Source organism: Oncorhynchus clarkii, chromosome 14 (assembly GCF_045791955.1).
Source record: "Oncorhynchus clarkii lewisi isolate Uvic-CL-2024 chromosome 14, UVic_Ocla_1.0, whole genome shotgun sequence".
Classification (NCBI taxonomy): domain Eukaryota; kingdom Metazoa; phylum Chordata; class Actinopteri; order Salmoniformes; family Salmonidae; genus Oncorhynchus; species Oncorhynchus clarkii.
Window position 1 is genome coordinate 3,792,280 of NC_092160.1, and position 14,811 is coordinate 3,807,090.

The 14,811-nt window shown below is 41.2% G+C and overlaps 1 pseudogene; it reads left to right on the plus strand.

Moving 5' to 3' along the window:
- The first annotated feature begins 5,853 nt into the window (after positions 1–5,853).
- Positions 5,854–7,042, plus strand: LOC139365912 (sulfate transporter-like; annotated as a pseudogene).
- The last annotated feature ends 7,769 nt before the right edge of the window (positions 7,043–14,811 follow it).

Here is a 14,811-nt window from a genome sequence, read left to right on the forward strand (position 1 = left end):
CTACTTTGTTGCCGTGACTCCTGGTATCGTTGTCATTCCTCCCTTGCCACTTCCGCCTGTTTCCATGGCAGGGTCTTGTCCCCTGCCATAACCTGCTCCCATGTCCAAGATGTCCTCCACTCGCTCTTCTCCCGGGCCCAGGATCCATGCTCCTCCTGGCCACGCTGCTTGGTCCTTTGTTGTTGGGAAGTTCTCTCACGGCCGTCGTTCATTGAAGACCAAGGTGCAGCGTTGTGAGCGTACATTTTATTTTATTTAGTAAAATGTCGCCAACAAAACAAGACATAACAAAAACGCCGGTGAAGCTTACAAGGGCTATAGTGCCCCTCACAAAGATATCTCCCACAATGACAAAAGGGAAAAAATGCTGCCTAAGTATGATTCCCAATCAGAGACAACGATAGACAGCTGTTCCTGATTGAGAACCATACCCGGCCAAACAGATCAGGGTGTGATTTGCTCACCCAAATCACACCCTGACCAAACCAAATAGAGACATAAAAAGGCTCTCTAAGGTCAGGGCGTGACACTGGGTGTACAGAAAGTGCTACGGTAAATACCTTAAAGTGTCGTGAAAATAATTTGTAGCCTACTGTGCTTTCCAATAACTATTTTACTCACAGACTGAGTAGAAAAATGATCATGGCACTAAAAGCAATAAACAGTGGTAGAATGATTTTAACTGGTTTAGTGTATCACCCTCCTGCAGCTGAGTTAATAAATCATGTTATTAAATGTTGAAATGAGATGGAGTGAGACCTACCAAGCTCTTAAGTTCAAATATTTCCCAGAGTGTGAGTTTACAGCCTGTGTGACATGCTTGCCTAATGAAAACCTTACACTAAGCCTTGAGTTTTGGCAATGACAAATATGACAATATTTGTATCAAATACTCCTGACCTATATTTTCTGTCAGCCTGCAGGCTGCATGTCCTGTACTGTAGTGCAGGGGTTTTCAAACTGGAGTCCGTGGCCCTCCAAGTGTCAGCGGATGTAGTGTTTTATTTTAGAATTACACTTTTTGGGGGGGTGGGGGGGTTATGTGAACATAATTATTTTATGAATATCACTAGCTGTAAGAGATTACCATTGTGGATACCATTGTAATGTTATTGCGTCCAGTATGAAGGAAGTATTAGTGCAATGACTGGAAGTCTACAGGAACAATTAGCATTCTAGCTGTTCCTGTTCAGTCGACTCTGGGGAAGTAGATAAAGGGCTTCATTGTCAAAACTCTCTCTTTAATATGAAGGAAATTGCAGTAATTGGACATAATTACAGGGGTTTTTTTCTGTATAAAAAATTAGGCAGGACATGTACAGTAAGTGGTCATTTTCGGGATGGAAAAGCAGTACTTTCAGTGAGTGTCAACTTAAATGACCAAAACCAGATTGAAAGCATGCAGAAAATATATTGATCAAATCAAATAAAAGCTAGACAGTCAGGGAGAATCAAAAACAGGTATTCATGTCACATGCCCATTGATTTTCTTCTAATGTTTGAGCTGAGGAACACAGCCTTAGCCCTGGAAAAATGTGTAGAATTGCAGAACATTTGCTTGTCTGACAACTCTATACCAAACTGTGTAGAATTGCTGGAAATTTGCTTAAAAATGGCAACATTTCCTCACAGCTTCGTGGAAGAATTTCACTGGTTTGCCTGGGCAACAAAAGTTTGAAACCCCTGCTGTAGTGTATAGCCTTTGATCTATGTTTGTCCATGTATCTGCACCCAGATTTGACTACCCTATCAGGGGCAGCTGGTAATAGAATGCCAATGCATCCATGGGTTGGGTTTAGTGCAGGTGTCCCCAAATACATTCAGCCACAGGCCGATTTTTTCGTTGAGTGGATGGTCAGGGGTCCGGAACATAGTTATAAATGATTTGTACACTGCAAATTGACCATAATAACCTGAAACAGATATCGAATTTGACAAAAATAGAATAATTTCGAACCTTGATTACACTGGGATGACCATTTTGGGGGGCCAAATATAATCGGTCTGCCTATTGGGGGTCCCTGGTTTAGGATGTCTAGCATGTCAAAGTTACACTGCATGCCATTTGGGGGCAGTAAAGAGAATGCATCTGCAGCACTGTATAATTTCTCAATCACACTGACATACTACATTCATGTTGTGATGTTCTTAAGGATGATTCTTCAGACTGTTTTTCTCCCTTGAAAGATATAAGGTAAGAATAAAATGCAACCCTTTTTCTGATTCGAATGTGTGTGTCACGTGATGGGGGCGTTTGCGTTTTGCTTCATATGTCATGACGTACAAGCCGAGTGCTACGCTGAATCCCTGGCAGAACGATACATACAGGATCCAATGGTTTTGTTACTAATAACCCTATAAACGAAGATCAGGTGAGTAACGTATTAAAATGTGCATGTAGTCTAAACTGCTGTCAACAAAGTACAGGAGGTATCCTGGTGGTGCACACGTTGGCAATATGTTTACAATGGTCCCCATCCATAACATAATGTAATCTGTATTTACCGTTGTAAAAGTTATCAACAAATATTTTAAGCTATTATATAGATATTGATAGCCTAACAACTTTATTACAAAGACTTAATTGAATGTGTTCTTAAAACAAGGTTAAAGTCGTTATGCAGTGGTTCCCAAACTTTTTATTCACGTACCACTTTATCACCAGGGTCAGCGCACTCTCAAATGTTTTTTTTGTTGTTGCCACCTGTCGTCGACAGGTGTAGGTGTAGTACTGCTGGTAGTAGCAGTAGAGCTGGTATGTGTCTCTATGGGCCTTAATTTTTTAAAACAATTTATCTATTTTCGAGCAAACGGAATGAGCAGCAGTTAGTGGAATTCCCGCGAGTAACGGTTAGTGTGATTGGATGCTAATTATTTGACTAGGCTACCTGTATTTTACATGGTTGTTATTTCGCTAAACACTAGATGGTTTAATTTTATTTTGGGCAGTGAAACGAGGCTACTCAGGCGAGAGAGAACCTCAATCAGATGTACAGCCCCGTTGGAAACTATAAGTGGACTGTTTGAAAATGTGAAGAATTATATATATTTTTGAAATATTATAATAGTTGTTTTAAAAAAAAAATGTGAAACACATTTTTATTTGGCGTATACCCCCGGTGGCATTGTGCGCACAAAATGTTGGGAATACCTGATCTACAGGGTTATAAAAGTGTACTGTATAAAGTACATCCAAGTAGATGGCATGTCAATGTGACATGCACTTTTTGCATAGCTGTGTGGTTACTTAGGCAATACCACGTATTCCTCTCTCCTAGTCAGTTTCTTGCATGACCAGTTCATACTATTAACATAGCCATAGAGACCAGTGCTCTAAAACCCTGTTAGGGTTTAATATTTTCCCGATATTTTACAAATGTTCCATCCCGTGAATAAATAACTTTTCTCCCGGGTAACCGCACTAAAATGTTTGGATTTGATTGGAGCTTTGATCGACACGACAATTCTACCTAAACCTGATGAGCCCTACATTAAAGACATTTTATGAGCCCAAGACCAAAAAAAGGCCAAGTGATTGTTCCTTTATCCAATACATAGCCTATGATATGGCTACCGCCTATGATATGGCTACCAGACATATCAAAACAGAAATGTATAAAAATGCCAAAGATGTAGCTATATATGCTCTCTTGGTTAAATAAATGAAACAAGCTCCAGTAGGCTAATCATTTTGATTTTGGACTGTATAACTTAACTGGACTGTATAACTTAACTGGACTGTATAACGTAACTGGACTGTATAACGTTGTATTATATGGACTGGAATTACGCACCTCATTCAAACCATGAAGCTGGGAGAGAACATGCAATGCTGGTGCAGGACTTGCGGATTCATGCCCATAGGGGTCAGATTTGTCCTGTTTAAAATGAAAATAACTATTTATTTTATGTTTCTCTGTAATACTACTAGCCACATAGCAATTTTATGAAGTTTGCTTTAGCTAGCCGATAGGTTTCCAATCTCCCAACCTCAATCACTAGCTACCAAGAAGCCATTTCATTCTATCAATCAAGTTAGTTATACAAGCTAGCTACTCTATCTTAGGTGGCAAGGTTGGTAAGACTTCAGAAAAGCAAGCAATAACTAAATGTACTGAGTAAGACTCCCATACATTTCAATCTTTTACCCATATTTTTTAGCAGAGATGCAGAGAAGCATCCCTCCCCCATATGAAGTATACGTGACCCCAGTTTCAAGGAGCTAGGCAGATGTCGCACGGCACTACTTCACGGGAGAGACATTTGAACATACAGTGCCAGTCAAAAGTTTGGACACGCCTACATTCATTCAAGGGGGTTTTCTTTATTTTTACTATTTTCTACATTTGTAGAATAGTGATGACATCAAAACTATGAAATAAAACATATGGAATCATGTAGTAACCAAAGAAGTGTTAAATAAATCCAAATATATTTGAGATTCTTCAAGGTAGCCACCCTTTGCCTTGATGACACCTTTGCACACTGTTGGCATTCTCCTAACAGTCTTGCCAAAACTGTAGTTTGTTAACAAGTAATTTGTGGAGTGGTTGAAAAACAAGTTTTAATGACTCCAACCTAAAGTGTATGTTATCTTCTGACTTCAATTGTATGTTGAAAACGTTTTTGGGAGATGCGATAGATCACTTGGGATCATTCAATATTTTATTTTGTTGTTTGATGAAAAAAAACATCTACATTTAAATGGTGTAAGTATTCATTTCCATATAGTCCCACGGAAAGTTTCCACCTCTGAATATTCCCCCAAATGTGCAACCCTAATACAAACGATTTTCATCACTTTGCTACAGACAAATTGTAAATAATTTTTCCAGAATAAGTTTTCATCAATTAGAACTCAGTAATCTAGTGGATGTGACTTGTTCCATTTCATTCCCACCAATTGAGAGAGAGATATATTTCTTAGTAGTGAATACAGTAAAGTTGGATAAAAAAACAAAACATTTTAAAGATAAACAAATGATCTGGACCATTCAGAAATTACCGAATCAAAATGATTGTGTGATAAAATTGGTATTATCAGCAAAGAGCATGTGAGGTATGGTAGAAGACGCAGTGGCAAGGTCATTGATATAGATTAGGAATAACAAAGGTCAGATTATCCAACCCTGTGACACACCACAGGATAGCTTGGCCCTGGTAGATGCACAGCTATTTGCATAAACACATTGTTCTCTATCATAAACATAACCAATTACATGTATGATCATGAAAACCGTAATAATGCAATTTAGAAAGTAATATTTCATGATCAATCATGTCAAACACTGGATAAATCCAAAAAGATGCCAAGAGCGTATTCATTATTGTCAAGGGCTGTAAACATCTTATCCCCAAGTTGCAAAAGAGCCATATCTGTGGAGTAGTTTTTACGAAAATATAAAAAGATTATAGGTTCAAAAGATCATAGGTTCAACTCACTGACGCCATGCCACAATAAGGAAATAAATGTGTTTGCATGATTAATTCCTAAGCAAATGTCCTATCTGTGTTTTGGAGTTCAAAAGAGAAAATAAGGTAGCAGTCTTATTGCCACGTTCAGTGAAAACCTCCAAGAAACCTATAATGTATGTTCTCATTTACGCTAATAAAACCTCCCAGGAAAACTTTCAGGGAACCACAGTAAAACGTTCTCAGTATCTCCCTCAAACCCCAAAAAATGAAGGTGAATTGTTCACTTTAAAAACGTTTAGTTTTACAGGTCAGGAAATGCATGGCTTCGTTCTCAGAACCAATAGGAAACCAAAAATGTGTGTTCCCACAACTTCTAAGGGATCAAATGTGCTAGCTGGGTCTTGACTTTAACTGACTTTTTCTATCAAAAGGGGACAAGGTGGGCCTGATATGATGGCTGAAGAAGACTGCTGTGCCTCAGCAGATGAGGGAGCGAAGAGTGGACCACACGTCCCTTTAATGCTGAAGAGAAGGGAGAAGAAGCAGGAAAACTGGAAGGCAGCTGTTTCACACCAACTAAAAAAGCCGTGCACATGCAACTCAGAGCGAGCCAAGGCCAAGGTTCTGGGGTTCATCCCCATCCTAATTGGCTACCAACTCAGAGACTGGATCCTGGTTGACGTCATGTTTGGGTTGATAGTGGGCATCCTGCTGGTGCCCCAGTCCATCGCCTACTCTCTGCTGGCGGGCCAAGACTCTATCTACGGCCTCTACACCTCCTACTCCAGCATCATCTATATCCTGCTTGGCACCTCACGCCACATCTCTGTGGGCATCTTTGGGTGCTGTGCCTGCTGGTGGGCCAGGTGGTGGACAGGGAGCTAGGCCCTGGAAGGGTACCTCACAGAGAGTCGCGGTAACAACACTAGACTGGGCCTGGGGAACACTACTGTAAAAAGTAAACACAGAGCTAGGCCTGCTGGTTAGGGTGATGGTCTCAGCCTTCTGTGTGTTGGGGGGCACTTAGAGAGCCCAGGCCTTAGAGCTGGGCTAGGCCGGCCAATGGGAGCTTTACATGGACCTGGCATCCTACAAGGACCTGCAGACCCAGCCTGGGGTGGCCATCTTCCACTACGAGGCGCCCATCTACTACGCCAACCAGAGCCTGTTCAAGACGGCCCTGTACCGCTGCCTGGGCCTGAACCCCGTCAAGGAGAAGGCCAAGCAGAGGAAGCTGTAGAAACAGAGGACGAAACAGGAAGAAGTAGCCATGACAGCAGGAGAGGAGGGCAGGACTAAGATTAATAAAGAGACAGAGTTGACCACCGCCACCAAAATCTTCCTACCAAATCAAGTCAACTTTCACTCAGTGGTTATAGACTGCAGCCCCGTGCTGTTTCTGGACACAGCAGGGGTGAATGCATCGAAGGATGTCTGTAAGGATTATAAGGAGTTGGGGCACCAGGTGTTCCTGGCCCAGTGTAATCCCTCAGTACTGGAGTCACTGGACAGAGGTGGCTACTACCCTAAGGAAGAGAAGGAAAACATGTTTTTCACCATTAGCAATGCCGTCCACTACTCACAGAGCCTCTCATCTCAAAATGGAGAATGTGACACGTCCTGTTAACAGCTTTAAAGATTGTATAGCTACAGAAATAGATTTTAATACTAATGTAGGGTTGCACAATTCTGGGAAGTCCCTGGTTTTCCTGAAATCCCAGTTTGAGGATGTGTTCGAATACTCATACTAACCATACTATTTGTGACGTGAATTGAGTATATAGTATGCTTATTGGTCATAGTATGGATATAGTTAGTATGCCAAAATTTCCCGAATGTTGTACTAAATTCGCCAAAATACGTAGTATACATGCAATGTACACTATTTCTGTGCATTTAGGGCCCATATTGCAATTGTTCAGAAAATGGGTGTGGCTTCACAGCGTTTTCAGATTTGAGAACATGACTAATAACTAATTATGCCAAATGTTAAGAAAATGTTGATCAATGTAATAAAGTAATGACTTTTCAAACAAGTTACGTTACACATTATGTTGGCTGACAATTTGTTAGCTACACTGTCCTTACAAACTGCATAGCATTACAGCAGTATGTACCGATATGTTAGCTAGTTACCTAACATTAGTTGGCTACTAATACATCGAACTTGCCAGGCATAATGTTAACTATCTAACTACCAAACGTTTATTGACTTTAATATTCACATAATTCTTACCTAATTGGTATAGTCGTTGAGCGATTCATTGGACATGGTTAATTCCGTCTATCTACTCCTATTTCAGAGCACTCTCGTGCAGAATAACTGATGAATTTACGAATGCTCAACACTTGTAGAATATGGCCGGTGTCAGTAAATATAAAAAATAGCGTAATTAAATTGTTGCCCGCAGCAGAGTTAGTCACCAATGCTCTGGATGACATGAAAACAGCCTAACCAGCTCTGCTAGGGTGAGTAAAATTGATCAGTGAGGTGTGCTCTCATTTGTATGAGGAAGTAGCTAGCCAACGTTAGCCAGTTAGCTTGGGTGCTTGACTGCCGTTGAACGCTCGGATCACCTCTACTCCTCGGCTAGTGTCCAGTGTGTGCTCCGAGAGCGAAACATTCTGAATTTGCGAAAGGATAATCTGACAACGCTCTGGATTTATGAACACCCAGAGCGCACTCTGGCACTCCAGATTGAATTTACGAACACAACGAAATCGTAAAATGTCTAGCTAGTGATTTGTTATGCTAGCAAGACGTTGCATAGCAACAGCATCAACTTCCGGTAGACAGGCGAATCTCTAGTATGCTCAACTGGAAGGATACTGTTGGTTTACAGTATACTAAAATGAAGTAATAGTATGTAGTATATACACTCATTAAGTATGTAGTATACAGTATGTTAGTATGAGTATTCGAACACAGCTATGGAATGTGTGTGTGCCATTCAGAGGGTGAATGGGCAAGACAAAAGGTTTGAGTGCCTTTGAACATGGTATGTGTCTAGAACTGCGACGCTGTTGGGTTTTTCACTCAACAGTTTCTGTGTGTATCAAGAATGGTCCACCACACAAAGGGCACCCAGCCAACTTGACACAACTGTGAGAAGCATTGGAGTCAACATGGGCCAGCATCCCTGTCGAATGCTTTCGACACCTTGTAGCGTATTCTGAGGGAAAAATAGAAGTACAACTCAATATTAGGCAGCTGTTCCTAATGTTTTGTCTTATTCAGTGTACATATACAGTATCTATCTCAAACTACATAAAACACAACCAATATTGTTATTGTGCCATACAGGAACATGTGTAAATGTATCCAAGATGCTGTGCCTTTTTCGAGACACTTTTTGCAAGACTACAGATTATTTGATTTGAAAGTTGAATGTCATGTTTACAGTACAGCTACACAGTGTAACATTTTGAGCAAATATTGTGGACCAAAAATGAACTTTCTGTTACAATCTCATCTAAGATATAATCCATTGTCATGCTTTAGGACAATAGCAATGTTCTGAGATGGTTTTGGTCCATGATTTAACACCACATTTATTTCTCCATGTTTGGTTCTTGTGCAAACAGTGGGAATGTTACTGTTGTTGAATTTGTTTTGCCTTTTTCATTTTAATTCATTTAGGCAAGTCCGTTAAGAACAAATTCTTATTTACAATGACGGCCTACCCCGGCCAAACCCTATCCCGGACAATGCTAGGCCAATTGTACACCACCCTATGGGACTCCAAATCATGTGCCAGTTTTGATACAGTCTGGAATCAAACCAGGGTCTGTAGTGACATCTCTAGCACTGAGATGAAGTGCGTTAGGCCGCTGCGCCACTAGGGAGCCTTTGTTACTCTGGCAAAAATAGAGCTGCCGTCAATAAGATGAATGGTCATAGAGTCACTGAAGATGTCTGTTTTGAATACCATATAAGATTGTCAGTCTTATGTAGCTTTTGAAATGATACATTATTGTTTTTTTGACCTGCAACATGTTGAAGTAGTGATTGATATTGTGTTGTCTTAGCTTTTTGGAACCTAACTATTTACATTCAAGATGAATGAGATTGTAAGAAGTTCATTGACGTAGATCATAATATATATATATATATATTTCTACAGGCTGATGACTATGTTGATCGTACTCTTGATCACATTAACGAACCAAAAAATGCTGTGTCGTTATAATGCTATTACTATACATCAATGTCATTGTTTTTCTTTTTCAGATATGCTGTTATGATTGCATTCCATTTCCTATTTTCTTTGAATGCTTTAATTCCTGGAATACATGAATAGGTGCAATGATGAATGTATTGAAGCCAGTCAGGAATAACATTGCAATGAGTTGTGATGTTCTCTCACCTAGATGACTATGCAAAATCCAATGTTTACTGAAGCCTTTACAGGGGAGTGTGTATTCTCGCAACGTCCATATTATTGTGTTGAATTTGAAGGATGGTGTGGGGATGAATTTTAAAAAGCCCTGCCATGCCCTCCTCTAGTTACAAGCATGATTCAGGGATTTCGCTTATTAAAATGTACTTTTTACACAGTACAGAGTTCTCATACCCCTTTACTATAAAGAAAACTAACACACTTGTTTCTGTGTAGATGATGAGTTTATAGTGTACAGACAGATTGGCAGGCGTCCTGAGGGGGGTGTACTGCAAGAGGAGTTATTTGGCCGGTAGGGCTACTCAATGTGACCCCTGCCCTGAATGGGAGTAGTAGTGAAGGGCAGTCAGGTAGACGAGGTGAAAAATGCCTCCATTGACCAATTACAGCCTTCCGGACTGCTGTTCAGTGACACTCAGAATCCTCCACTCCAGCCAGCTTAGGCCATGCCAGAAGTTTAAATTTACTGAGAACGTTTCAGTTTTATATCAGAAAGATTTGGTGATACCAGTTCAAAAACAAAGCTTTATTTAAAAAAAAAAAAAATCTATAGCTTTTGTGCTTTCAGGGTTTGATGCCTTAATGCTTTATTATTTTTTTATTTTCAATGTATGTTTTTATTGTTGTTTAGTGTCCTCTTGTACTTTCAAGTGCCTCTGAGATTGTTATATCATGTTTTATGAAGTTCTGACTGTCCCTGTATTTACGTACACCAGTCTTTTGCTCAGATGTTGAAGTTAGGCTCTGAATGAGGCGAAAAGACGTATTTTCCGGACGTTGACTTATTATTCAACTTTCAGTCTGACCCGAAAATGAACCTGATGGACATTGGAAATGTGTTTTTTTGGTCCTTAAATGTTCATACATTTCGACTGCACATACATTCTCAATGAAGTTTGCATTATATCACGGTAACTTTTAAATCCATGTAATATAGAAAGAGGAGCCAACTGAAGATTGCAACATAGAATATTTATTATTGCTCCCATCTGTTACATGCACTTGTTGGCTTTTTCAAAAGCTTTAAGGCCCCCCATGCTCCTTTTTTATCACTTTTTTTTAATCATCACTGTCTAATAAATCACTGTTTTATTTCATGAAATTAACTCCATGTTTATTTTGTATCATTTATTTAGCTGAGCCTCCTTTTGGCATTGAAATGCTCAGTGATTATGTTGGCGTGTTACCAATTTAAATATATTTACATACAAAGCCCACATTGGCAGATTGGATCGTCTAGACTCCAGAGCAGGGGTCTCCAACCCTATTCTTGGAGAGCTAACCTGTAGGTTTTCACTCCAACCCCAGTTGTAACTCATTCAGTTTTTCGACCAGCTGATTATTAAAATCAGGTGTCATAGATTAGTGTTGGTGTGAATCTCACAGGAGGGTAGCTCTGCAGGAACGGTGTCGGAGATCACTGCTCTATAGCCTACCCCTTCAAAGTAGGAGACATATGCAAATAAAAGATGACTGGTCATCGGTCAGAATAATCAGATTAAATTGCGATGTCATGCTATGGGCTTAAACTCCATCCCACCTGAACAGGCTGAAATTACAGGCATGTTTTTTTCAATTAAAGGGCATTACCTTCATTTTCACAATTTTTGTTTTATTTTGACCTCGTAGTGCGGGTAGGAGCGTTGGGCTAGTAACCGAAAGGTTGCTGTATCGAATCCCCGAGCTGACCAGGTAAAAATCAGTCGTTCTGCCCCTGAGCAAAGCAGTTAACCCATTGTTCCCCAGGCGCTGATGACGTGGATGTCGATTTAAGGTATCCCCCCGCACCTCTCTGATTCAGAGGTGTTGGGTTAAATGCGGAAGACACATTTCAGTTGAATGCATTCAGTTATACAACTATGTATCCCCCTTTTTTCTTTTTTTGACTGCACTCCCCTGGTAAAATTGGCAGTGACGTTGTTCAAACCTTCTTTGGTATCATGGTGTTCCCACATTTTTGTGCATGCCGCCACCTACTGTGCAGGAGTGTTACATTTTGTGATACAAAAGGAAAGGAAAACAATTCACCACGAACTAACCCTACACCTATATAATACTATTTAATAAAAAAATAAAAATAATCCATTCCACTATTTGACCCTAACTGATTATTTCGTTCAACACACCTTAACTCTTCTGCAGGTAAACCTTGTACACCCAAGCATCTATTCTCTGTGATTTACATTCCATTTCTGCAGTACAGTTGATAACCATGGCGATGAATGCTAAGAAGCCAACATTAATGAAGCACAAATTCGTATCACTCTGTATTGGCCTAGGCCTACTGCTCAACCTTCACCCATCATACTTTGCTCTCTATACTGCCTCAGCATACGACACCTGTTTTACACCACTGCTGCAACATGACCATATGCCTGGCATCTAAAACACCTTAGAGGGTTTGGCACAAAGCTCTCACGGGAGAACTGACTTTGTCAGGTAAAGACTCAGCTTAAAACCTCAAAAGGACAGACAGTGTCTTCTCAGTTTCACCACACTCGCCAAACGACGGGGGTCAGATACAGGGAAACTTCAATTTCAGTTGTTCCACCTCAGCCTTTAACGCCACCCAGGAAGAAACACAGAAAATAATCAGAAGCTAACTCCACTAATTTAACAGTACTCAATTTATTTTCTACCCAGCCTGAGCCTACATATGGGTCAGCCAAAAGGCAGGGATCCACTTTCTCCAAAAATGTCACTTCCACTGGGCCAGAATTATCCTTTGCATTACCATCAGGCTGAGGTTCAGAGGACTTCACCACACCTGCCACCGCAGATAATGTATCCTCACTCACATCTAGCAAAATGGCGCAGACATACATGGCAGCTCTGCTTCAAGCTACTAAGCAACTTTGCAGCATTTCGTTTTTTTGTGTTTTATTTCTTACACTATTAACCCAGAATGTTTTTTGTGTTATTACACACAGTTGGAAATAACTTTTGGATATCAGAGCGGCAGTAACTCACCAGCACTACAAACAGGAATACGACTTTCCCGAATTGGATCCTTTGTTCTCACCCCCCAGAGCAATTGAACTTATCCCAGAGGCTGCTCCAAGACGCTGCCCGCGGAGAAAAGATATTCAGAGTGGACTTCTAGTCCGACTCAGGAGGTGGGCACACCATCCACCGCTTCCGAGTATATTACTCGTTAATGTTCAGTCTCTGGACAATGAAGTAGATGAGCTCAGGGTGAGGATCTCCTTCCAGAGAGACATCCGGGACTAACATTCTCTGTATCACGGAATCATGGCTCTCTCCAGATATACTGTCCCCGTCCATACAGCCAGCTGGGTTCTCCATACAACGCGCAGACAGGAATAAAGAGCTCTCTGAGAAGAAGAGTGGTGGTGGTGTATGTTTCATGATTAATCACTCATGGTGTGATTGCACTAATGTGCAGAAACTCAAGTCATTTTGTTCACCCGACTTAGAATACCTCACAAACAAATGCAGACAATTTCACCTCCCATGAGAATTCTCTTCGGTTATAGTCACAACCGTGTATATTCCCCCTCAAGCCGATACCACGACGACCCTCAAGCAACTACACTGGGCTTCATGCAAACTGGAAACCACATATCCTGAGGCTGCATTTATTGTAGCTGGGGATTTGAGATAAACACTACCAAAGTTCTACTAACACATTGACTGTAGTACTCACACTGGGAAAACACTCGACCACTGCTATTCTCTCTTCCGGGATGCCTACAAGGCCCACTCCCACCCTCCCTTCGGCAAATCAGATCACAACTCCAATTTGCTCCTCCATTCCTATAGACAGAAACTCAAACAGAAAGTACCCGTGCTAAGGTCTATTCAACACTGGTCTGACCAATCGGAATCCATGCTTCAAGATTGTTTTGATCACGCGGACTGGGATATGTTCCAGGTAGCCTCAGATAATAACATTGATGTATACATGGACACAGTGACTGAGTTCATCAGGAAGTGTATAGGGGATGTTGTTCCCACTGTGACTATTAAAACCTACCCAAACCATCAACCGTGGATAGATGGCAGCATTTGCACTAAACTGAAAGCGCGAACCACAGCATTTAACCATGGCAAGGTGACTGGGAATATGGTTGAATACAAACAGTGTAGTTATTCCCTCTGTAAGGCAATCAAACAGGCAAAATGTCAGAACAGCGACAAAGTGGAGTCTCAATTCAACAGCTCAGACACGAGATGTATGTGGCAGGGTTTACAGACAATCACGGATTGCAAGGGGAAAACCATCCACGTCACGGACACCGACATCTTGCTCCAAGACAAGCTTTGCCCGCTTTGAGGATAACACAGTGCCATCGATGCTGCCTGCTCCCACGGACTGTGGGCTCTCCTTCTCTGTGGCCGACGTAAGACATTTAAGCGTGTTAACCCTCGTGAGGCTGCCGGCCCAGACGGCATCCCTAGCCGTGTCCTCAGAGCATGCGCACACCAGCTGGTTGGAGTGTTCACGGACATTTTCAATCTCCCTATCCCAGTCTTGTCACGGTTTACTTCTGTTGAAGGAAAGGCGGACCAAAACGCGACGTGGTTTGTGTTCATCTTGAATTTAATTAAAGAAAGTGAGAACTGTGATGACACAAGCAATCAACATAGACAATCACCCACAAACAAACAGTGCAACCCAGGCTACCTAAGTATGATTCTCAATCAGAGACAACTAATGACACCTGCCTCTGATTGAGAACCATACTAGGCCGAAACATACAAAATCCCCAAATCATAGAAAAACAAACATAGACTTGCCACCCAACTCACGCCCTGACCATACTAAATAATTACAAAACAAAGGAAATAAAGGTCAGAACGTGACAAGTCTGCTGTCCCCACTTACTTGAAGATGTCCAACCATCCAACCAGAGGGCCAGTCAATCAGGGGGGTTGTACCACTGGAGCCATGAAAATCCCAAAACAGGAACATGGGGAGATTCAATAAGTAGAAGCTGTATGGACTCACTGTGATTGCCCGACACTCCCAGGT